This window comes from Melospiza melodia, chromosome 1 (assembly GCF_035770615.1).
Source record: "Melospiza melodia melodia isolate bMelMel2 chromosome 1, bMelMel2.pri, whole genome shotgun sequence".
Taxonomy (NCBI): domain Eukaryota; kingdom Metazoa; phylum Chordata; class Aves; order Passeriformes; family Passerellidae; genus Melospiza; species Melospiza melodia.
In genome coordinates, this window is record NC_086194.1 from 163,205,893 (window position 1) to 163,231,666 (window position 25,774).

At 39.7% G+C, this 25,774-nt stretch overlaps 1 long non-coding RNA gene across 1 annotated transcript; it reads right to left on the reverse strand.

Moving 5' to 3' along the window:
* Nucleotides 1-3,243: 3,243 nt before the first annotated feature.
* Nucleotides 3,244-4,898, reverse strand: LOC134430644 (uncharacterized). The gene is made up of 2 exons (XR_010030878.1): nucleotides 4,571-4,898; nucleotides 3,244-3,614 (listed from the first exon to the last, which is right to left on the reverse strand). It is a non-coding gene; the product is annotated as an uncharacterized LOC134430644 (long non-coding RNA).
* Between the last annotated feature and the right edge of the window lie 20,876 nt (nucleotides 4,899-25,774).

Genomic DNA, 25,774 nt, shown 5'->3' on the forward strand with positions numbered 1-25,774 from the left:
ACAGTATCATGAAGTCTCAAAGTTAGGTATGTTCTTTGTCAATCTGAATTTCTACCTGTTGGCAGCTGATGACCATTTGTTGTCATGACAAAAACTGCCTTTTCTTGAAAAAAAATTTTTTGAGGTTTTTGTTATTCTCAGCTCTGGTTTGTTTTGTGTTTTGTTGTTGCTTTGGTTTTGGGGCAGGGTTTTTGTTTGTGCGTTTGTGGTTTTTTAAATTAAGAACAATAGTATCAGTTCCTCCTTATCACTACTCAAAATGCCTTATCTGCTGTGTGGCATTTGCTCATTTTGCAGCCACATCACAACAGTTACACCTAATTAGCCCATGATCGACTAGTGCACACTATTTTGTTCTCTGTCCTTTTCAATAGATGCCAGCAAAATTTATAATGGAAATTGTTGTGATTATTCACCAAGCACACGGCCTTGTCCCTCATGTAGTTACACACATCCATTTCTATTAGCTCACTCATCAAAATTCTTCCTTGCCTTCCATATTCTGATTCTCTGCTGTATTGATGATGCCTCTCAGCTTTGTGTCAACAGCTAATTTAATTTACATGTTCTTCCGGTTTATGTTAAGGTCACTAATGAAAAATTTGGCAACGTGTGTCAAGAGCAATCCCTGATGTTTTGTATTAGTGTCCTCTTCTCACAGGGTCAGTTGATAAATTAATAGAAAATTGAGGTTATGAGAGACTTCTAGAGGTCCATTAGTCCCTTGTTCAAAGCAGCACTGATAGCAAATCTGGATCAGGTTGTTCAACCCATCAAATCCCTTTTCAAGATGTTAGCAGTTGTTTCATTTCCGTCTAATTTCTTGGGAAAAATTGATTATTTTAAAGTTCCCTTTTTGGGTCACCTTTTCTATATTAAAAACAGTTCTCATTTGGCAGTATATTTAGATATTTACCACAATGCAACAATCATAGGTCTGTGCTGCTTCATTTTTCTGGAGGTGAAGTATTTTTATTGACTTCCCTTTTGCTACTGATTCTGAATATCTAAAATGGGACTTTGGCCTATCCAATGGTATGGAGGTTTCTTTCTTATTTCCATTTTCACTAGAGATCATAAGAATTCAAGAAATGGAAAAGATGGACCTTTGAGATCTCAAACTACTCTAATTTCTTCCCTCAATCAAATCATGTGACATGACATAAAATTGCAATTTTAACTTCTATATTAATCATTATTCTGTCTCCTTCCTACAATGCTACAGTCATGATGTGTCCTTAAATGAAATTTCCTGTTGCCACACAGGAGACCAGGTTTCCCATTCTTGAGATTCTTTGTAAGTCAGCTGGAACCTACTAGGAACTTAACACCCACGTACAACAGTATTATCCAAATACATCATTTCTCAAACTTCCCTGAAGTTCAATGTTTTCGCAGAATCTCAGGTACCTATTTTGGCAATACAGGACCATTCAGAGAAAATATCCACGCTGAAAAAAGGGGGGAAAAGAGCCTTTTTGATCACTATCCAACAGAGTTAGTGGATAATGAAGTTTCTAGTTTGGACCCTGCTTCCTGCTGACCACTGAAGCGTTTGCCAGTGCATCAGGCCAGTTCTTCCACCAGTGTCAACCTCCACAGCAGTTGAAGTTTATGCCTATCAGCAGCCAAACAAAGGTGCCATCAAATGAAGGCCAAGCTATAATTGCTGTGCACAGCTAGTGAGAGTTCAGACAGCTTGAAAGAACAGCAATGAGACCAGGAGACTTTCATCTTTATGTCACTGATGCAGCTAAATGTAAATAGATCAGTGATGATCAAAGTCTTCTGAAAATGCCTCATAGGAAACTGGTGGTGCAAGCTACACTGTTTTACCTGAAGATACAAGGGTGAAGTTACAGTGGCAGAACCTGGTCAGATTTAATCCTACTTGGTGACATCAGGAGTAGGGTTTTTTAAGATAAAGATCATAAACTATGTGCAAAGCAGGAATAATAATGTATATTAAATGGAATGAGAACATGACTTTCTCTTCTTAGATGTGTAGCCCAAATTTTTAAGAAATGTAGTTTGAACTTGACATCAAACGAAGATTTTATGGGTCATTCAGGAAACTCACATTTTCTCATATTATCGTTATTGATGTTAGAGTTCTGCTTTTGGGAGTCCAATTCCAGCCTTTTGGATTTCCATTTTTATGAGAGCTGTGCAGTGGATCACAATCCCTTGGAACCACCAGAGTCAGCAGAGGTGGTTAATGCCCAAATTCCACTGCAGTACAAATTTAGAAGGAGCTGACAATTGAGAGAAACAGGAATTTTGACTCTGCCATAGGGCTAGGGCAGAGCTGAAATATTTCCCAGCACAGCAGTAGGAGGTAAGCTCGTTCCTACTTGCTAAATCATCTGCTTGCCTAATGCCAAAACCAGGCAGGCAGACAAAGCACTACAAAAATAGTAGAAAGTAATATGGAAAAAACTGTGTTAAAATGTGATAAAAATTACCTGTAACTGGGTGCAATCACAGACATGAAGACAATGGAGCATTTGATCACACAGTATTCTTGCCTAGATAGCAAGCATCTAGGAAACAGACTTAAGTTACTGTTTTCTACATGGTTCATGCCATGTCCATGCACCAACAGGAACGAAATGGGATCCCCAAATCTCTTTAGCCATCAGGCAGGAGTGAAAGATCATTCCAACACTGGGTCTTGGCGTAAGCAAACAGGTACAACGTCAAACTATGTCAAACATTTCTTCAATGGATATTTTGTTCTAAATCAAACCACACTGCCAACTCATAAGGTAAACACAATATAGTTCAGTTAGGAAGTAGGTTAAAGCAGCTGTTCATTTACTTTCTCAGTGTCAGGAACAGGAACTCGGCAAGTTCCTTGAACTCGGCATTCTCTTTTCTTTCAGCTTTATATACATGCCTTCACAATCTCCTGCTACATTTTTTCCCCCTACATACTGCAGGCAATAACTATGAAACTCTTTAATTTAACAGTATGTTCTTTGTCCTGCAATTGTTCCTGTTTTGCAACCACATAGATTATATGTACGGGCCTGTAGGAATAGTCAAACAGTTAATAAGGGTAGGGTTTGGCACGCTTCACTATGTACAAATTCTACAATCAAGTCCTGACAGGAAAGCTCTGTATCTTCTGTGGTTCCCAGTCCTGACTAAAATATGCAAAATATCAATAGTGGGAATGATACCTATTTCCCAGAAAGCTGCAATACCAGTTTTTTCTTATCAATGCATCATTGAAACATATTTTGTTTACAGTTTACGCCATTTATTTTCCCAGGCATATTAGGTTTTCAGAAGTGATCCATGGCTTATTGTGCCTGTCAAAAATACAGAGGTACTATTTCAAATTTCATTACACTCTTAATGCAGTATAAATGAAAGAACTAAAGAGAGACTTGTACCAAATGACTGTATTAATCCCTGAGGTTAAATGTCCATTCACATGATTCCTTGGATCTTATGGTTTTCTCTTCAGCCCCTTTACCTAGGGGTAGTGTACAATCTTCAGGCCGGCAGAAATGCACTGTGCAACAGGCACTATAGCACCAGGCTACCACAGTCAGGATGAGAAGGTGTGCTCTTGCAGAACAAATGTACAAACTCAGTTGCTGGTCCTGCAGATGAGATGAGAACAAGAGCAAAATCCAAGATGTTCCTCTAGAGGTATGTCAAGACCAGCAAGAATACAAGAAGGGAAACACAGTAAACAAAAACCACTTTATTTGTATCTAATAAAGTAAACAGTCATCGGTGTGAACACCTAGCGAACCCAGATCTGGAAGGTAAGGAACTAATATCTTTACATAATTTCTTTTTAGTCAAGAAAGGTATTTAAAACCCTTAATGAGGGCCTGGGCCTTGAACTTGGAGATTTACTGAAGAAGAATCTGAAGACAAAATTCAAATATGAATTTTCTTCTCTTAAAAAATTGCCTTTTAGAGGTAGAACCTCAAAAGACTTGGAATTCTTCCTCTGACCTCAGAAGACTTTAAAAAAATAGTTGCTTAAACCACTGGAATGCACAGGAGCAAGTTTTCTCATGAGGTTCATGGTCAGCATAAAACCAGAAGGGAAGAAAAACCAGTCAAACATTTTAGATGTCTACAAGGCAGAGATTTAAGTTTCAAAGAAATTGTTTGTTTGGCTATGCTGTTGCTCATATTTCAGATGGAAACCCAGTTACAAATTCTGCAAGAGTAGGTCTCATCACATTGTCTGTCAAGGTCCATCCAATCTGCTAACCAGGGTGAACATGGCCTTTCAAAGGAGAAAAGTGCTTTCCTATAATGCAGCAGCCTCTAATCATGGCCAAGCTTGGGGAAATGCTCTCACTAATTTTCTCTACTAGCATTTAGTTAGCTTTGTAACTCATTATATCTCCTGGCCAGATTTCCATGTATATGGGGCATCTGCCCTGAAAATCATAAGCACCAAAAGCACACTTTATTCTACTTTCAAAATAAACACGCTAAGGAAAATCAGTGAGAAAAGAGGAGAAGCCTAGAGAAAATAGCAAAAGAGCCTACAATTGAGGTAAAAATAGGTGGGAACAAGAGAGAGGCACCTCACCACAGAGTTCATGAACCATCAGAAGGGATGGTGCAATCCTGTTCTGCAGTCCAGCCAAGGACAAGGATGAAAGTTCTCTTCTTTATAGCAGCAGATGGAGAGCCAAGCTCTCCTAGCTTCCTTTAGCTTTAGGGACAGTCCTGCTCACCATAAAAGTCTTCTCCAGGAGCTTACCAAGTCATCACACTCTTGGCAATTTTTCAGTAGGAGGGATGAAGAGGACAGTTCAGGGTGTTCTGTATGTTGTATTCAGCAGGTCCCCTGAAATGCAAGAGGGTGTGGACAGGAGTAACAGCTCACTTCTTTCCCTGTGATTTGTGTGTGTGTCTGATATGGGATTTGCACAGATGCCATGTGCTCCTGAATCTTTGCCACCTGTGGGGAGACCAAGTCTCCACCCCTGTGCTAAGCTCTCTCCCCTTTGGGCTTGGCAAAGGACGTGTGTTTTTCCCGTAACAAGTCTCCAAGAACTCAGAAAAGCAGCATCTATGTGCAGTGCCATATCTCCCAACTTCCCTAGACCTGCTGCCTAATTAAGCCTGCTTCACTCCTATGCCCCAGGTAGTCTAGGGTCATTAAGCCAGAGCTAGCTGCTGTTCTTGCCAAAAATGCATTCCTTTGTGCCAGGGGCCATAGACAGTAGTAGAAAGTTACACCTCCTGGCTAATACACTATTTTATTCAGTATGGACTATTGTTCTAGCTCAGTGATGTTTAAAGAGTTAGCTTTCTCTCACCAAAATTTGTTTTCCCCTGGATAGATCTGTTACATAAATGAGCATATTTACCCATAGCACCACAAGAGACAGATATTTTTACTTTTCATTCAAAATCACTTGAGCTAAGCACTTTCCCATTGGTACTTTTCCGACTGTGCACAAAGATTGTAGTGATACCCAGAATCAGGCTGGTACAAAATCATCCATAATTGTTTTAAAAACAATGTCCCTAGGGTGTTTATATGCATTTACTTTGGTCACTCAAAGGTCTTAGAAATAGGAAGTAAGAAAGCACTGCCCTTAGTATTTTCCATCTAGAAGGAAAATCAAAAGAACTCACCAAATTACAGATGCAAACAGTAGACCTTATCTGCTTATATTGTTGGCTGTCTTCCAAGTACTTAGACTTAATATTCCCAACAGTTAGAAATACTGTTATCTGTAAAGTGCCATGGACATTTATGGTGCTATATAAATGCATATTATTAATTAGTAACTGCAATATTTAATGCCAACATTTTAAACATTTACATGAGCAGCCTCATGAACAACTGCACTCATCAATTTTCCCTCAGCTCATAGCACAATCAGCAACACCAGTGAACCACAGCCAAAGATGTCTCTGGACCTGACACAGTCTGGGGGACAGCCTTCCCTCTTCCCTCATCCCTGCCTATTCTGTACTCCTTCAACCATCAGGCTTTGAGTCACTGCTGCTCCTGTTGCTCAGAGCTGAGCCCCGGTCACAGCCACGAGAGCCTGGTTACCAGGTGTGCTTAGCCCCAGATGTGACTCAGCTCCAGCAGCCACTGTTTCTCCCTGAAGCAAGTTGTGATCAATGGTGTAGGCAGCGATCAGAAACCTATTTATGCAAACTATTGTTTATTTAGTACCAAGAACAAAGCGTTCAGAGACAAAAGGATTTCAGAACCAGTAGGCTTAAAAATCTTTCTGTCCCCCAGGGCTACTATGCAAAGTAGACCTCTCACTTCTTGAAACTTGCTCTTCCTCCAGCTAACACTTCTCACAGCAGTCAGTCTCCTAAGAAAGTGTTTACTTTGAGCCATATACTCATAATTCATCCTTAACATCCAGAGTAAAGCACTTCCATCTGAAGGTGCGTCAGTGGTAATCAACAATCCATTGCATTAACATGTTCATGCATTAGTGGGATTTGATCCTGCCTGGTGGAGTCAATAGTGAGATGCTGAATTAATGAGAATACATTATTGACTGGCTACAAATTTGCAGTGTGAAAAATGTTGCACATGGCTACAGAGCACAAATTCATCTACCAGATTGTGGACTATTTACTTTTTCTACAACTTGCCCTCACTTGAGCTGTGGTGTCCAACTGCCTCTATATCTTAGTCTATCTTATATACTGACTAGCAACAAATTATCCACCAAATTCTCACCCAACACCAAGTTCTAGATAGGACATCCTACACTAACCAGGACAAAGAGGAAGACTATGCTGGGATGTCTTCCTTGCAAACTGAGGTTCAAAATTATCTTTCTTAGCCAAGAGATTCCCCTTTGCCTAGAAGGACAGAACATAGATTTGTCCTGAGTACTGGCTCTCCATTTTTCCAGGCTCCTCATCTTGTTCACACCTCAGCTTTTCTTACAACACACATAAAATCCAGCCCCTCACTGCACAGAGCCTTTTCACAAAGACCCCTTTCAAACTCTGCAGCAGCCCACTTGGGAGGCCTCCATGGTGAGGCAGGCTGTCCAGCAAAGCCTCAGAGAAGACTCTTTACTACTATCAAGGAATTTGGCCACAGGATGAATAAATGGTGGAAGAGGGAAACTTGAAAAGGTCAGAGGCATGGAATGAAGAAAGAAAAGAGAGTCCTGAGAGGAGCAGAGGGCTCCCACCCAGGGCTAGGCTCAAAGGTCTTTTCCAACCTAGTTAATTCTGTGATTCTGTGTGATTTTGTCATAGCCTTTGCCTGCTGACTGTGCCAACCCTGCAGCATCTCTGTGCAGCACAGGGGGGCTGTGAAGACCTTTTCCTTCTCTTCCCACCAAGCTTTTGGCCTTTTTGATCTCCTTGCTTCGTCTCCACCACCTTCTCCTTGACACCATTACTCTTGGACTGTTTGTTTTGCCCTGGTGCCTGAGGCCTCAAATTCTCCACATCATTCACAGCCTTTGTATTGGGCCCTTGACAGGCACTACCTGTTTAAGTGGAGAAGAAATTGGAGTTGTATAACAAATCACAATGAATTCACAGGATTTTGATTGTGCAAGTAAGAGGAATGTTCAGTCAACACAGCCTGTAAAGTTATGATACCATGGCAAATTGAAGAGAGTGGATATATCTCTTCGTCATCCTGGTGTAACCTAGATTTATCCTAGAACAAAATGTCTCCCTAGCATTGTCAGCTCAAGGTAATATTTGTAGAGTCATGAAGTGTCATGCAGATTGCATGATGGAGTTGCATAAGATAACTTCAATGGAGTCAGCTTTTTCTGAGCTGTAATACACATATGTCAGATTAATTTTAGCTAGATGAAAGGTACATTTTTAAGAGCTCCTTCCTCCTGGGATGGTAAATGTTAACACTTAGCAGACTAATCATTAATAAGATACAATTATATATAATAATGGGGTTATATAAATACTGCAAGTAAAAAGCTGGGGAAACCCAGGGCAATGGCAAGCAAGAGTCCCAGAGATGTAGGCTAGTGTAGACAAGGACATAGTGATAAATAAAGGCCAGTGCACAGAGAAGACTTTAGGGTAAAAGGACATTTGTCCAATTTCAAGAAATTCCCTGCAGATATTATTGGGTTTTTTTCTACCTAAAAATTTACTTTGTTGCACATAACAGAATTTGTGAGAAAACAGTAGAAATAGTAGGCAAAATACTGTCAATAAATATCTATAAGAAAATAAAAAGGAACTTCTTCCAGGAGAAAACAAATAAGAATAGGATGCTCAAAGAGTCAGAAAACATATTAAGTTCTGGACAACTTGTGTCTGTGAGCTGCACAGTGCAACCACAAGACAGAATAGCTTAAGGAGTGGTTTTGTCAGGATTTCTTAGGGTGTGTTTAGATGGCATAATGTGATTCCAACACATTTCTCAGATACCTGAGCATATTTATCCTGGCCACTGTATGCTAATCACCTGCATATTTACTATAGGCCCTCAGCCCCAGCTATAGATACAACAATTCCAGCCCACACTTCTCTTGCAAGCAGACAAGGTCCTTTTAAAATAATGTTGACACACATGGTGCCTAAGTCTGACTATAGTCAGCAAAATGTTCTAGAGACTAGTCAGCAAATATTCTAGAGACAGTATTCAGAAAATAAAAAAATCCCTTTGGGTTAGTATTCAAAATTCAGCCTGAGCTTTGGAAAGAAAGCAAAGAAAACAAGGGGAACAAAGGAATAAAGGAATAACAAGGAAAGAATAAAAGAAAGAGGGGGAAAAAAGCAATAGAATGAAAAGGGGGGAAAATTCTTCAGGTGGAGAAAATAAAGTGTTCTAGTCCTTTTCTGTCTCCAGGATTACGAATTTCAAGATCCGTTTTAAATTTATGGAAGCTTTGAAAACTCATTACTATTTTTGTCAGCCAGTGGCCTCCAGTTTTGACTATACTGATCTGACAAGCACGTGAAATTCTCTTTTGGAAGTGCCCCAAATTCCTGGCATTCAGGGTCATTATGGCAGTAACTCAGGGCTGCATCCTTTTGTATCCCCAGTGAAGTTTAATCTCTTGTGCATTTTACCCATATACCTCAGAGATATTGTACCTCAAAAATAAATGCTGGAGGATTTGCACCCAGAGGTACCTGGCACAAAATTAGAGGTGGAGCACAGGAGGAGAGACTGAGAAGAGCAAGAAGAAATTGAATGAGAGAAGGGGGTCAGAGGTAGGACACCTACCCAGCATGGGGGCCAGAGGAGGGAGATTATCTGGTACAGAGCCAGTTCTGGGTAAACTTGTTTTGTTACACACCTGTTATATATGTTGCTGCTGATCTAAAGAGGATGTTTTAGTTTGAATGTTATTATTTATTTATTACAAGTAGGGCAAAATTCTACATGTGGAAATTTCTCCTGTGGCCAATGCTGTAGTAAGTATTCTCAGGTTGATGGTTTGAGGAGAGAAGCTGCATCTATAGCTATCTATGTAAATCTCTGTAAACAGCCTTTCTATCCTTTCTTTACTGGGACAGTCATATTGACAGTAGTGTGGTTGGTTATACCGTATAACCTACCCCTCAATTTCTCCCAAGGAAGTGTTATTTCTACTGTGTAGTACACTTTATTTTTCTTTGTTAACTTACTCAGCTCCAGAATTTCTTCCTTGCCTAGAGCCTTTGTCTGTGAACTCTCACTCCTCTTCCCCCAAAAAAAATGTCATCTCAATAAATGTTTACACTCCATATACAGAGAAAATTATGTTTTGGTTACTGGTGAAACATTTCAGTATGTAAACAGTGCTCTCAAAATGTATTGTCTTCCAAGGACATAAATATGTGTTCTTTTCTTCCAACTCAGTCTGCTGGAATATCCACCCAGAAAAATACCTTGTTATTGTGTAAAAAACTATTATCATACAAATAAACATATTTCTCTTTCTCTTTGTTGGCAGTAGCAAAAGCTCCTGTCTTACGTGTCGGTACACAAGGAGAGGATTTTAGCTTTCATTTCTACCCTTTATGTTCTTTTACTCTTTCTACTGCTTAACAGACTGTTCCATCTATCTATCTATCTATCTATCTATCTATCTATCTATCTATCTATCTATCTATCTATCTATCTATCTATCTATCTATCTTTCCTCTTTTAGCTTTAGAATAAACCAGATTTATGGTAAATTCCCTGGCCCTTGAAACCTGCAGGGAGCTTCTGCATCCTCTGAAATATGTCTTTAGGCATGTCCTAAAAGATATTAGTCCCTGCTTTTTCCAACAAAACTCCTTCTTTGGAAAATAAGTGCTTGACATACTTTTAACCCAACACTTGTTTTCACACCACTGTTAAAAGTGTTGCAATTTAGAGATTATTATTTTTCCTACACATGAAATGCAAATATATACTGCAATAAAGATAAACACTTACTTTTACTTTTCACCACAACACCTCCTTTTTTAATGCCAGTCTTTTTAGTAATGCCACAACTCGTGTACTGGTGCCTAGTGAAAATTTAGTTAATGAATGGACTGCATTAGGTGGACACCCCTGGAGTGTTCTGCTGCATTGAAGTCCATGAGGAATGTCTGGGGATAATCTGTCCTGAATCAAATTCACATGTTTTCCTGCTCTGAACTATTTAGAGACATATTGCTTTCTCCATCAGATTAAGGCTACCAGATCACCATCTGCTCACTATAAAACTCATGGTGGATTCCTTTTCATTTGGCTGGAAAATTCAAAACATCCTTGTTGGGTTAACTTTGGATCTATTATTAGTCTCTGTCAAAGTTTTATTTTGACTTCAGTGTATCTTGGTTTCTCACAATGAGTTCCACTGAAGCTTCCTCCCAAACAGGTCTTCAGCATTAAAGTCACAATCTCTTCTACAATTAATGTTCCTTTGTCAGTAAAATGGTAAAAACTCTTTCTCTGAATTCCATTTTTGGGGTTTGAATTCTATACACTTAAAATTTTTATGGTGCAATTTCATACCTATACTTCACCACTTGAATTAACAGAATGCACTTAAAAGTGGCGAGGATACACTGGTTTGTTTACATTGATTTCATTTTATTTGAGCCTTTGATTGCAGATATAAGGTTAAGTATCATGTAAACCTCTCTAATTATCTTCTGTCTTTCTAAAGCATTTCCATTTCAGCAGCAAAATACTTGGTTTTTCCATTAGGATTATTTCTTTCACTATGCTTGTCCTGCTTGTAGCATTTGATGTCCAGCCTTCTTCCTCTGACCCAATTCAAATTGCTCCTCATAAGAGGTGATTTATTTCTACAGAGTTTCTCCCCATGACCCCACATGTATGGGATCAGAAAACACTTTAAAGATGAAATTCCCAATATAGCAACGGTCACTTAAACCTGACATATATAGTTTTGAAGTTTGGTCATCAATGTTCACTAATCCCACACTAGCTCATGTCTAGAGAATATCCAGAGAACAAGGGTTAACCTCTGCAATATCACATTGAGATTGTTCCTTTTGGGTCTTAAAGTGTTTTTCAATGCCTGAATTGTGACATGGTGAAAGAGGCTGCTTTGGATAGCAGCTTTAGGAAGTAATTATGAGGCTGGCTGTCAATGAGATAAAAATAGTTGCAGACACCTTTTTTATATGCAGGCAAAAGTCAATTTCTATGAACAAACAGATTAAACATAATAATTTTGCACAGGCCATGAGCAGGAGAACTGCTGTTTTATCACAACAGGGAAGAAGAGGCCTTAGGAGTCAACTGATCCAAAATCACTTTGGATGATGCATTTGAAGCCAAAGTTACATGATGTCCCATTCCTGAACAGTGGTATTTTTCTATGTTTGTTTATTTAAATAAATAATTGCCAAATTTGAGCCTTGCCAGAGAACAGCACGCAAAAACCCTCCCAAACCTGGCTCCACAGGGCAGACTAGATTTTGATCTATCACCATATCCCAACAGTCAGTGATGCGCTTGTAACACACTCCCTTCCTTCTAGTCTCTGTTTGATGTTCTCCAAGGTGCTCATAGCACCTTGGATCCTTTTGAATCCAAAAAGGATCATTTGTATCCTTTTTGGAACCACAGGGCGTTTAATGTACCAACCATGGGGATATTTTTTGTTATGAATTTCCCTGCCCATTTATAGAATATATATACTGTGTCTTCTTGTAGTGTTAACAGGCTTCCTCAATAAATTAAAAAAATAAATGTAGAAAAACAAAGCATTATCCTTCAATGACTTAATAAGATTTTGCATCATCATCACTATTATTATTATAATAATTATTATTAAAGTATCCAGGCAACAGAATAATAAAATTACACTGATGTGAGCAATTCACACAGCTTTGATTAAGGATGTGTCAGCACTTTCCTACATGAATCCTTCTTTTTGGTGGAATGAGAAGGAGTGGGAAAGAGATAAAAATCACCTGCTATAATTCTTTGTGGGCTGCTCCATAGAAGATGATGTTTTAACAGAAGAGCAGCTTTTTATTAATCTAGCTTTAGAAAATAAATTAGCCTGAAACATTTATGATCCTTATTTTTAGGACTGTCTTTACATTTAATTTGCAGGCCCAGTGACTGCCTGACAGGTCAGTTTGGGAGCTGCAGGTCTGAGGGTACATTTACTGATGGCCTGTATGAAGTCAGGGAAACCAGCATTATTTAGAGGTGATGTCAGGGTTTGCCCACAGCCATTTCACTCATATCCATCTGAATCCAGAACAGAATAAATCCTTCAGAGCAGAGTCTGTGAGTTTAAACCACTGGTGTTCTAATGCAGGTATAACACAAACCTGTATAGGTGGAAGGTAAAGTGTGAAGTGGGCTCTGAGTTACACCATCCATCTTCAGGTGCCTGACATCTCCCCTGATGTCTAAGAAGTAGGTAATTGGCTCTAGTAGAATAGCTCAGACACCCAGACTTCCCAACACAAGCAAGAACGAGATCAGACGCCTCCTGAGGGCAATTCAGGGCTCCTACAAGCTATGCCAGGAGTTTGCTTGAGCTCCTGGATAGGAAATGGTCCCGGTGTGGGGACGAGGAGGCCTTCTTCCAGGCCAAATTTTTAAAAAGCAGCAAAAGCTCTAGAGTACAGACTCCTCTTCTGAGAGTAAAGAAAAAGAAAAAGAAATAAAAACAATTAAAAACACCAACAATCCTACACACACCAAAAAAATAACAAAACATCCTGCAGAAAAGATTCCATCTGCTTTTTGTGTGGTAGTTTAATGTTTCAAGTACACTTTTAGGAATGGATGGTCCCAGACCCTCTTCAGTCTGAGGGGCTTCAGGCCTTCTCCCACTTCTCCAAGGCATGATCTGACCACCAGCCTCCAAAGCAAGCTGATGGCTTGCACATCTCCTGTCCACATGGCTCAGAGGGCTCGTCCAAAATGGCAGCATGAAATAAGCAAACAAGAAAGACTGTGACTTCGCACCCATGTGGGTGAGTTGTGGAATCCCTGAAAGTGTTCAAGGCCAGGCTAGATGCGGTTTTGAACAACCTGGTCTAGCGGAAGATGTCCCTGCCCATGGCAGTGGGGTGGGATGTAGATGATCTTTATGGTTCCTTCCAACCCAAACCATTCTGTGATTCCCTGAAGTGTGCTGCTGGAAAAAGAAAAACCTGATTTGTGCTCATTATCTTCTGACCCTTCTTTCTACTGGGGAGTCTGTCAATAAAACCCATGAATAATCTGGGCTGTGAGTTAGTTAATCTTGTTGATTGACAAGCCCACTTAAATGTTCATGGAGTAAAATATATTGGGAGGTAAATTAGGGTACCACTAGTCTGCCTCTTAGCATTTAACATTTATATTAACTCCAAGTGGTAACAGACAAAAAGCCTGTGTCTATGCCAGTAAATTAAACAATCTCACAGAGCATTGTTGGACACCAGAAGCCATCAACTCTGTCATTTGATTATGTAGCAACTCCTGGCACATTTCTGGCCTGTGACAAGTAAAAAATCCCAAGATTTAGTAAATCTCACTGCCTACTTCCAACAGGCAGCCTGGATGCAACCACCCCCTCTTTCAGAATGGAAAAGAGTTTAATAACAGGGGATCCATGCCAGAGAATGGTTGTAGGCAGGATTTTAGTGCTAGAGATGCTTCCAGCAGGAGTTTCAGTGTGCAAGACACTGCACAAACAATTATTAGGTTGTCTCTGAAGAGACAGAGACTCTGTTCTTAAACAGGCTCTAGTTCAGCTGTGTTCTAATACCTCTTAATTTACAGATGGCTCTTCAAAATAAATTTCACGTGCTGGATTGCAGCAATTCTCTGTGCCTATGAAACAGTCACACAGTAGTCCTTTTAAAAGGAAAAGGGTGGGAACTCAAGATGAGCAGATATTGCCTTGGGAGGACACAATTGCAGAGGCTGCCCCACATGCAGTGCTGCCAGTAAGGATGGACAGCTTAAAACCACAGTCTGAATTACTCTTCTGTACTGAGTGGTGTGTTATTACATATGCAACAGAGCTTGTGGGCAACACTGAGGAATCGTGGAAGTATTTTAAGCAGTGGTTTTCACAATTTATGGCTGTGACAGATACAAAGTTAATGAACAACACAGGGAAACTGACCTTGTTAACACTTTCACAGATACTTATCCAAGACCTTTTTAGTGGAGAGAAGAGCCTTTTCCCTAAGCCTCTATGAAAATTTGAGGTGAAAAATTTCTTAAGGGTAACAAAAAAAAAAGTGCTTATTTCTTCCTTGCATATAAGAAGGAAAACTTTAACACATCTTTAAAATCTAAGAGTGGAGTCTCAGTAAGGGACTCAGAAGGCAGTAGTTTCAAAAATCCAGGTATACCTACACTTACTTTGGTGGCAGGTAACTACATATCCTGATTTTCAGGAGGGTTTTCACTGGCCTGCAGGGGCAATATCTGAATTATAGAGCAGATGACTTGGTCCATCACAGCTTCCCAGATGACTCTGGGGATCTCAAGGAATCCCATGGCTCAGAGACTACAGGCAGAATCACTCAGCTTAGCAATGAAAAAATACAGTACAGCTCCTTCTATAGAGGGCCACTGAATAAATAAATAATTGGATATACAAGTGGAAGGAGGGATAAGAAGGAGCATAGAGCTTGGGAGCTGGCCAGGAAGGCTTTGAGAGCTATGCAGGGACTGCCACAGTGTGGGTTACCTGACACAGACATCAGAGATGTCTCAAATCCAGCTTCTTGTATGAACCCAACCACATGTTGCATTTCAAGAGAGTAAAATACGCAATTGCTGTATTCCTCCAAGCCACATAAAATGTGAAGCAGAAAGCAAACAACAATACAGGGTTTTTTTCCATTGGCTTGTAGTATTACTCTCAGTTGAGTAACTAGTGGTCAGCCTCTCACTTTTAGCACCCTTTACTATCTTCATTACAGTATTTTCATGTGAAAAGCAACTGTTTTCAGCAACAGACATTGGTCTGGTCTCTTTAATACCAGTAGCAACCATAGAAAGAGTTCACGGAGTTAAAACTGCCTTTCTGAATGTGGCAAAGTGTACCTCCCTAAATGAAAAAGATGAATGTCCTGAAGCATATGACAGACTCATTTCCCATGCTGGGAAGATGCAATCTTCACTCAAAGAGGAAGAGGATTTTGTTTTCTTTGTTATTGTTCCAAGTGACATAGTAACATCTACCTGAAAGCAGACAGTAATTGCGACTGATACGTATCAGGGTAAGTAACATTATACAACAGGATTTGACGCAGCACACAGGGAACTCAGTCATTTCGTTAAATCTGGCTGGTTACTAAAAATACATACAATAATTTAAGGGTAGGATTCTTGTCTGGTTCTATGTCCTTCCAGATAACTGTGCTACAGAACAGTTAGTTACACTCAGAACTGTCAGACTGTGGGCTTTTTCATTATTTTTGATTCAAAGTCTGAACTTTAATGTTTTGCACAATTGTCTCTCATGAACTCCAAGTATATTTGCCTGTGTAATTGCTTAATAAAATCAAATAATGAAGTATCACTGCAAGGAGGGGTGTTGTTCAACTAAGACATCTTGTTCTACTTGAAACAAAACTTCTTACTTCTTTTTGCTAATATTTTACTTACGTTTTATTTTATGTTCTTAGTTTTACATTTTTTCCAATTTTCTAATTTTCATTTGTTTTAAACTGAAAAATTCAAATGTGTCAATCTTGTCTAAATCTCTTTGTTTTCTTGTTCAGCTGAAACTAATCCGCAGATTTAATTTTATTTTTAAAATAATTTTGGTAACTGTGCTGCAAGCTGTATTTTTTGGGTACAGGTCCACAAGGCACCCTGTGCAGTCCCATCCGTGCCCTGAGGGCTTTGGAGACGGCGCAGCCTTGCAGGGTGTGAGGGAGCTGAGGGGTGGGCAGGGCTGGAGCAGCTGGTATCTCCCCAAGGTTGGTGCCTGGTCCATGAAGCAGAAACCCCCAGGTGCCATCCCCGTGTGCTGCAGCCCTCAGGATTTCTCTCCATGCAGCAAGAGCAGCTGGCCAGACACATCCCTGGTGTGGTGTTTGGGCAGATTCCTGTTTCTGAGGAAAGAGCATGACGGTACAAGCCTCTTCCTTCTCCTGACCATTGCTTTTATAAATGCCTACATTTCGCAATGAGTTCTGAATTATCTTCTAAAATTAAACAGGGCATCTCTCACCTGGCACTGATGTCAGCATGTCACATGTTTACCACGGGAACCTGAGGAACACTCTGAACTTCAGCAAGGGGAAAATCACCTAATTTCACTGCTAATGTCAGACCTGCAGCAGCAGCAGCAGCGTGGTTTCTGCAGGTGGCAGCCAGCCTCCCTGTCTCCTGCAAGCCTGGATGCAGCTTTCCAAGATTCACCAGGACCAAATCACCTGGGGCATTCCAAGGAGGATCCAAATATTCCAAGGTTTTCTTTGCAGTCACTCAGCCCACCTACTGCCTGAGAGTCCCTGGGGACTGAGGAGGCAAGCCCAGACCTTCCTGTGCTTCTTCCTCCTGTCACTCTTCCTGAACCTGCAGGAAAACATTGAGTTTAAAAACTCAAATATGTTTCAATGCTCAGATACAACGAAATTACCTCTGTTGTCGCAAGCCTGGAGCAGGTTTCAAAGAGGACTGCAGTAGTCTCCACACAGAAATTACATCCTTTGAAATAAAAACATAAAAACACCTTAGGTAGTAATTTTGATATTTTACAGCCATTTCAGTCATTGTTCTGCATTATTTTTTTATGTCAAGTAGCTAGAAGTAGAAAGTCCTGACAGACGGTGATGGTTCCTGAGACAAACTGGTCCCTCGAGTATTTCATGCATTGGTCTGTGATTCTGTCTGACTTCTGGAACATTCAAAACACTTAAATGAATGGGGAAAATTCTGTTTTGACATTTGCTTTTAACCTATTTCCTTAAAACAATAATTTTTTTTAAGGGTGGGGACAGACCCCTTTGTTCTCCCTTTCTGTAGCACCTGTTTCAGTGCTGCTACATACATGAAGTGGCTCCACTTACTACTGGTCTCATTTACTATTTGAGCTTGTGTTTGATGATGATCTTTCAGTGCATTTAACATGCCTTGATATGGACTACACTGTCCTATTATTGTTTACTACTCCACCCATGCAGTAATAGCATATCATCTCATTCAAATAGGACTTTCTCAACAAAAAGGTGCCAAAATTTTAATGCAGAAATAGAACATTAACCACCTGAGGGAGAAAACCAGTTTTAGAGCACCAAAAGATCATTAAAGATAATTTTTGGACTGCCAGAACTGAAGAACTTCATAATAATTGTAGGTAGAGACACACACTTTCATGTTGGGCTGTCACTCATGTAGAAACAAAGAATATGTAACTAAATATAGTAAATAAACCTTGAGTAGGTTCCCAGTCCTGAAAGCTGACAAACATCTCCAGCTCCTTTTACAAGTTACATGTTTTTGTTCTTCACCAGAAAACAGATGTGTTATGGTCAAAATCATGAACAAAAAGGAAGAAAATAATGAAACAAAATTATAGGTTTCATGCTCTGACAAATTGCAAATTCTGGTTTTTAAGGACACAAAAGTCTAGCTGCAATCACATGAACAGAGACCCTTTACACACCACAGGACTTCTCTAGACTAATTTCTGCTTGATGTCCATTTGTGGAAGTAGAGCTGTTCACAACTGTTTTAAATATGTTTTATCATTATTTGCAAATGACTTAAAAGTTCCCAGAAGTATTCCTCTAAATAGAAGAAAATCAGAGCAACTGCTAAATCAGCTTTTTTTGTAATGTTCTTGAAGCAGCCCATTTACCTGCAGCAGTGCTTCAAATACAGGAGGAAAAAACTAATAAGCTGTGTCAGAGGGAGTTTACAGGAAGATGGAAGAGAAACTTTTCACAAGGGCTTACAGTGACAGGACAAGGGGCAATGTTCTCAAGCTGAAGAAGGGCAGGTTTAGATTAGATATTAAGAGGAAATGCTTTGCTATGAGAATGGTGAGGGACTGGAATAGGTTGCCCAGAGAGGTTGTGGACTCCCCATTCCTGGAAGTGTTCAGGACCAGACTGCATGGCACTCTGAATAACCTGGTCTAGTGGCAGATTCCCTGCCCATGACAGTGGGGTTAGAACTAGAGGTTTATAAGGCTTCTTCCAACCCAAACCACTCAATGATTCTATGGTTCTATATCTCCTATTTTAATTAAAAGCTTCTTAATGATGGACTATTGACAGCAATCTTAGGAAGCTTTTTCTCTTATTGAGTTACCATCACTTTTAGAAATGTGTTCATTATTTTCAGTTTTAAATTTGTCCAGCTTCAACATTTAGGCTTCAAATCTCATTAAACATTTGAATGCTGTATTGAAAAGCCCTTTGTTTTCAAATAACTGATCCCCATGTTCATCACCACCAGTATGTATGTGATCAATCTGTAGTGTAACCTTCCATGTAGAAACAGATGAAATGTGCAAGACATAAAATGTGCTCAATATCTACTGATCACCCATTGTTAAAAGGGGTTTTCAAAAAAACTGTGAACACAAATACATCCATAACTTCACTGAGTCCTGTGCTCCTTTGCTTGGTAGTTTGCCAAGAATGTGTTAACATACCTGTTTCCATATGAGCAATAACTCCTGTGATGGGAGTGTTTGAAATGTCCTGACAGGAAAGCTTGAACTGCAGCCAAAGGAAGCTTTCACTTCCAAAAGGCTGGGATTTGTGAGCTCCTGTGGTGGATTTAGTTACACACGGTGAGCCGTTCAGGCTTGTCACCCATCAGATAATGAAAGCGAATGAGGAGTCAAATCAGCACTGGGACCAACCTCCAACACTTGGAAAAGTATCTAAACTCCATCCAAATTTCTGATGGGATTGGAGGCAGGGGGTAGGTCCAGAACAAGGATGTCAATTGGAGGCCCTTTTCTAAATTAGACTTTTTGAAGCTACCAGGAAATGCAAATAGGCACAAAGCAAAGTACGTGATTCGTCTTACGGTCAACATTTGCATAACACGGTTACGCACATCTGTGTGTATGGGTGTAGAGCAAGCACAGCTAATAGTCTGTAATTATGCCTTGGAAAATACACACTCCAAGGAATTTCCAAAGAGTCTGACCTGGCAGAAAACACAGTCCCAGGAGATCTCAGCAGTTTGCTGAGAAAATCCCAGCATACAGTGGAGCTGCATGGGTAAGAACTGGGTTGGTCAGATAAATCTGATGGGACTCTGTTTTTTCCCTGATTGAACATGAATCCCTTGGCACACATACACACTTTAAATTTGGGTTCCTCAGATAGGCCCATATGCAAAATTGACTTTCAAAAATGTGTCTGCCAGTAAAAATCAGCTGCTAAAGTATTCCTGGAAAGTAAAGTGTCACAATCCTTAAACAAAAGGGAATTCATTGAAAAAAAAACCACAAACCTTGAACTTGGCAATGGCCACCTTTACAAAAAATGCTGAGATGCTCTCACAAAAAAAAATCCAAATTTTATTTGGTCTCTAGAAGTTTTCTCAGTTTTACAATGTGAAAACAAAAGCTGATTCTCTGCTTATATGTATCTGCTTTTTACAGGGTTACATGGTGATAGACAAGGGGTAATGATTCCAAAGCAAAAGAGACAGAATTTAAATTAGTTATTACAAATAAATTCTTTACCCAGAGGTGTCAGGGCACTGGAACAGGCTGCCCAGAGCAGTAGTGGATAACCCACCCCTGGAAGAGTTTGTGGCCAGTTTGGATGGCATTTTCAATGACCTGGTCCATAGAAGTTGCTGCCTATGGCAGGGAAGTTGGAACTAGATGGTCTTTAAGATCTTTCCCAAAACAAATCTATCTATGGTTCTATACTATTTCTTAAAAGCATGATAATACCCATTTAATAGAGCTGCACTGAAATATTCGGCCACTGATGTGGCTGCTCTGTAAATGCCTGTCACTATTTACTTGTTTCACCTCTGCACAAGTCTTTGGGTTGTAAAAGAACTTAAAAATACAGAGAATCTTTCACTTCCTGCTTATAGTGAGCTAGATCTTTATTAGAATAAGAAAATTATATCACCCTTAAATCTGGAGGGTTTTTTTATTTTTACTCTATTTTAGAGTTTTGGTGTAGAATAATTCCCAGTCTCTTTTTGTGCCCTAAATTACCCCTACACCAGTGTCTTTCTCTCATGCTTTCTAGACAATCAGGTTTTACTTCCATCAGGACTTATGATTTCTCAAGCCTTCTTCATTTTGACAGGATTTTGTTTAAATTTGTGGACCTTTTCCTGGATATTTCATCCCAGATATGAGTGAATTTGATGTGATGCAACAGACATCTTGACAATTCTTCTATATCTGAAAATAAGCAACTATTTTTATATTTTTCACCTTGGGAATTATAGACATTAAGATATCTCTAAGGTAGGTAACCCCAGTGACCAGGCAGAGGAAGCAAGGAGCTCATTTTACACTTGGGTGTGTAGCAATGTCGCAGCAAAGAGGGAGAGGACACAAACACCCCACAATCCGTGATGTGTGTGATGTGCCTGATGTAGGAGGGAGAGCTCAGCTCTCTGAAGGAGTGTTAGGAGGGGAGCTGGAGACCAGGAATCTGATTCACAGATCAGAAGCAGCTGCCTTCATTATCCCTGTGCTCCTGCTTTACTGCAACTGGCTCCAAGGAAGTCACAACTTCTGTGTGCCAAAATGACTGATGAGAAAAGACCCCATCTCCCTCTCCCCCGTACAAATGGGTTGAAGCAATTTGCAGTGTGCCATCAGCTAATGAGGAGAGAAAACTGTCTTGAACCACTAAATGACAATATTATGGCTGACTTTATAAAATCTGAGTTTTGAGGAGAAAAAAGCTGAATGTAATCATCATTGGTGTATCTGCCCTTGTCTTGGAAATGTCACATTTCAGTTCAGCAGTAATTGTCTCTCTGTTTTGGTTTTTTTTTTACCTTTTCCAGAAGAGACAAAAAAATATTTTTCCAGTGCTCTAGATGTTACAGACAGATTTTTCCAGATTGTCCTCACAAGAACTACCAGCACCCCCTTCTTTTGTTGTTTAATTCTGTCATCTGTATCATTATTTTCTGCTTTTTGCTGTGCCCCAGATGTACAGTGTTGCCAAACTTGTGTATGTTTGCAAAATATTCCTGTCTGATGAAGACTGAGTTCCTTACATTATTTTTCTGTTAAAACACATTCAATTTGCACAGAACCGTGGCTGTGGAAATAAGCATCCATTTGTTTAATGAGTCAGCATTTGGCCTTTATATATTTAGTTTCTCTGTGTTTGAAGATAATGAAAGAAAAGTGTATCATGACAGACGATCTTGACTTCCTTAGGGATAGAGGGCTCTGAAAGATTAATTTGATACAGACTACAACATTCATTACAGGATGAACTGCACCTTTTTAGACTTTGGCTTGGCAAAGTTGAAGGAATTAATTTATTTTTAATCCTTATTTATGTCTCAGACATCTAGCACTGAACGCCACTTCCTCCCCATGACAGCTGCTCAGGAATAATTAAACATACCAGAAAATACACAGAGATACGTACACAAATTCACTGAAAACAAATGGAGCAACAGTTGTTTTTACTCTTAATAGAGTCTCTTGCTTCATTATGTGATATGGTGACATGATGCTTCCTCACCATCTTTCTCTCTTTGTGGAGTTAATTGTTTTCAGTATGGATCTTGTGTATCAACAATACCTTTAGCTGATTATCCTGTAATCAAATGGAATTTGTTGTTATGGCCGAGCCTACATTTTTCATATTAGACACCTTTTCTGCAAGCTCAGCATGAGGAAGGGTTCCCAGAATGGAGTGCAGAGCACCAGATGAAAATACACAAAGAACTTTGGGCATCTCTGGACACATAGACAGAACTAGAAGAAGCCATTTGTGAAGAAGCCATCTGCAAATAAGGTATCTCATTGCCTGGAAAGGTTTGTTAGCACATTTCAAGTCGGTGTGAAACTGTGATTCACCTTCATTAGCTTGTGCCCAGAGGGGAACTCAGCACTGCTGAACCACAGTGGAGTCATCCTTGTAGGGATATGTGTCTGCATTGCGCAAAGGTGTGACTTGCTAGACTAGAAACCACAGGCTATGACAGGCCAAACACTCAGGTTATATCTCATTCTAATCAAAAGTATGATGGAAGTGCATGCAGACATACCCAACTGAGCTTTCAACACTTCCATTTGCCTTCAGAATAAGATCCAGCCCAAATTCTGTGGAACTTGGATAGACCTTCCCTCCAAAGACTGAAGAGCAAGACATTTCCTGCAAAATTTACAGTGGGAAGTGCAATGCCTCTTTCCTGGAAAGTCTCCAGCCAAAATGTGCAGACTCTAAAGATCACAGATAGGCTCATGGATGCAAATATGGAGCTCTCAAAGCTGTGATACTGCTCCTAATTAGTTCAGACTCACCTCTAATTCAGATGAAAGCTTCACCATAGGGTGTTTATCCAAATTACATTCCAGTGACAGTTATTCAGTGTCATAAGAGTTTTACATTTACTTTTTACATTAAAAAAGGAGCAAATATCTCTTCTGCATATACTTTTATGTTAGAAAGAATCATCAAGATAACACTGATAACTATGGCAGCACCAGTTCAAAGCCCAGCTGACAGTCTACATACAAACACAGAAAAGCTGTAGCCTTTTGAAAATAAATGGCAATGTAAATAGACAAGGCAAACACAGTTGTGGGAGTAGAACATAGCAAAGATGTGACTTGCAGGGCCATAGTGGACAGGAACAGAAAGGGTGAGACTCTAGGAACAAAGTCCATTGAAGTCAAAGTGTTTGGACAAAGCATTCCATGACGTTAAGATTATAGCCCAGATGTATCTAGAAAAAATGGAGTACCCAATATTCACTCCATTCTTTCAAAGCTGAGAAGCATAATGGCTTTAGAAGTTCTTTGTTCTTCATTTGTTCTGTTTAGGCAAACCAGAAGGTATGTCAGCAGATGACAGTAAAAGAGACAGCAAGCCCCTTGGTCTGCACCAGTGGGTGCTAATCAATGTATTTCTGTTGATTTCCACTTTGTTACCTAAAACTGTATGTCTTGAGATTCTCAGCCAGCAAGTCCATACCACCAGCAATTCAGGTGTTATGAACATTCAGATTTCAGTATTACCAGATGAAAATAACTCCTTCAAATCTAAGAGCATTTAAGGGCCTTTTACCTTACCACTTGTACTTGAAGTTTTGGAAGGATTGATTTGAGGTATATTGTCAAGCTCTTTTCCATAGAATACCCCAAAACAAAAACCTGAACCATATTTAGAAATGTGAGATTCTTACCTCCTGCAGAATTTCAGCATCCTGGTCTTGAAGAGAAATTGAAATGTCACAAAGAGGACAAATGGCAGCTACCCTGGTGAGGCAGGGGAGAAAGCAAAGCAGTAACAGCAGTGGAAGGTTTTACATTGAGTAGAAATAGAGCAGGAAGATCACAGGTTTGGTTTTGGCACCAGGAGCTGTTTAGGAGTTCTCTGATGTCCTAAAGCTGAATCAGCTGCCCATGTGAGTAACCAAGTCCTTCTTCCCAAACACCTTCCTTAATCCTCTTCCTTTGTTGAAACATTTGATTTGGTACAAGTTTTTCAAGAAAACTGGAGAAAACTTCCCATACAATTTAGAGATTTTTGCTTTTCCTGGTTTTTTGCTGAGAAACAAAGTAAATGCTAACTTTTTGAATGCACTTTGATGACAATTCTATAATTCTATGATTTTGTCCAGCTCCACCCAAATCTGATAGTAGGGTAGGGTTCTTAATGGGAATTACTTTTAACAAGAGACCTGTACAAAGCATATTTTGAGGTTGCATGTAGCCTGGAAAGCCACTTTTTCAGTCCACCACCTTCAGAGTAACATGACATTTATTTTAGCTTGTTTTTTAAAGTGCTGCTCAGTCACCCGTGCAGATCTTGATGATTTGTAACATCTGGGGTTTTTTCCAGAAAAAAGAAAATGTAATTGAGAAAATGGTATCGTGACTCAATCAAAGGCCATTTCATTGGTCTGCTACTTGTGGAACTTTGAACTACAATCTTCCACATGTTACAATCAGCAGAATACTAAAATATCCAACTATGAGATGCACTTTTCTCCTAACTGCTTGAGTTCACTTGCAGAATGAAAGGGCAATGTTAACATCGTCATGAGCCTTCTGAGACCTAAGATACACAGACAATAAAAAAGATCATTACATGGTAACAGAAATGAAACATTTGTCTACTCAGAGATCACTGTATTCTACAGAGCAGCAATTTCACTTGGGATTAGGTGCCCCAAGCTATGTGGTTGCTGTGTAAAAAGTAGCTCCACACCTTATGAAAGCATGTAACCTTACATGACAAATGGGAAATTATTACACAATAATTATATGCTCTTGCATGATCTGATTGGTGGTACCTATCATCCCAAAGTATATCTTATAAGATTGCTATCAGATGGCTCACACTGTAGCAGTCCCTCCAATAGTGCCCTCCCTCTAAAACCTGCAGTGTGAGGATTTTCACTGGCCCTCCTCCATAGGCTCTCTTTGAAGGATCTCAAAGGCCCTGCAGAAGACCCTAATGCCTGCAAGCTGACTTTGAACTGAGTGCAAAGGACACAACTGAGGTTTCAAAGATCTATCTCCATATCTTCTCTTTTCTCTCTAACATTAAAAAACAATTCTGTTTGAGCTTTCTCAGCTTGGTCTGTCCTCCAGGACAGAGAATTATCTTTTATTATATGACATTTCTAGTACCCAGAATGACACTGTCCTAAACTCAATTATACACACAATTCTGATTGTGCTATGGAAAAGGAATAGTAACAAATTCACTGCGACTTGGAGCTGCACCTACTTGTGTCAGAGGGGCTCATCATCACCATCCGATTACAGTGGGTTGCTCTTAATCAGAGGCAGTGAAGTTGGTAAAGGAGTAGTGCTGACAGGGGGAAGAAAGAGATTAAATATCATTAGCCATTCTGTTATGATATCAGAACAAGTTCTCTGCCTAAACCAGGTTAACTCCCACTTTCCCATTGATGCACTGGAGGATATTTTCTGAAGGATTCAGCCATATGGCTTTCCTTCACTACAACTCTTCCTCCTTGTGTGACCACTTTTCTTACCAGTGTGATACATCTAGTCAAGACATGCAGAAGCAACTGGCACATTTTTCACAAGCTCAATCTATTTCAAAATACTTCAAAGTATTTTGAATTCTTATTAGTTTCATCAGGGGGGTTTTGATGATTTTTTCTTTTTTCATTTAATGAGCTGGGCTTACTCTGATCTTCCAAAGGTCAAGGAAGGAGTGACAT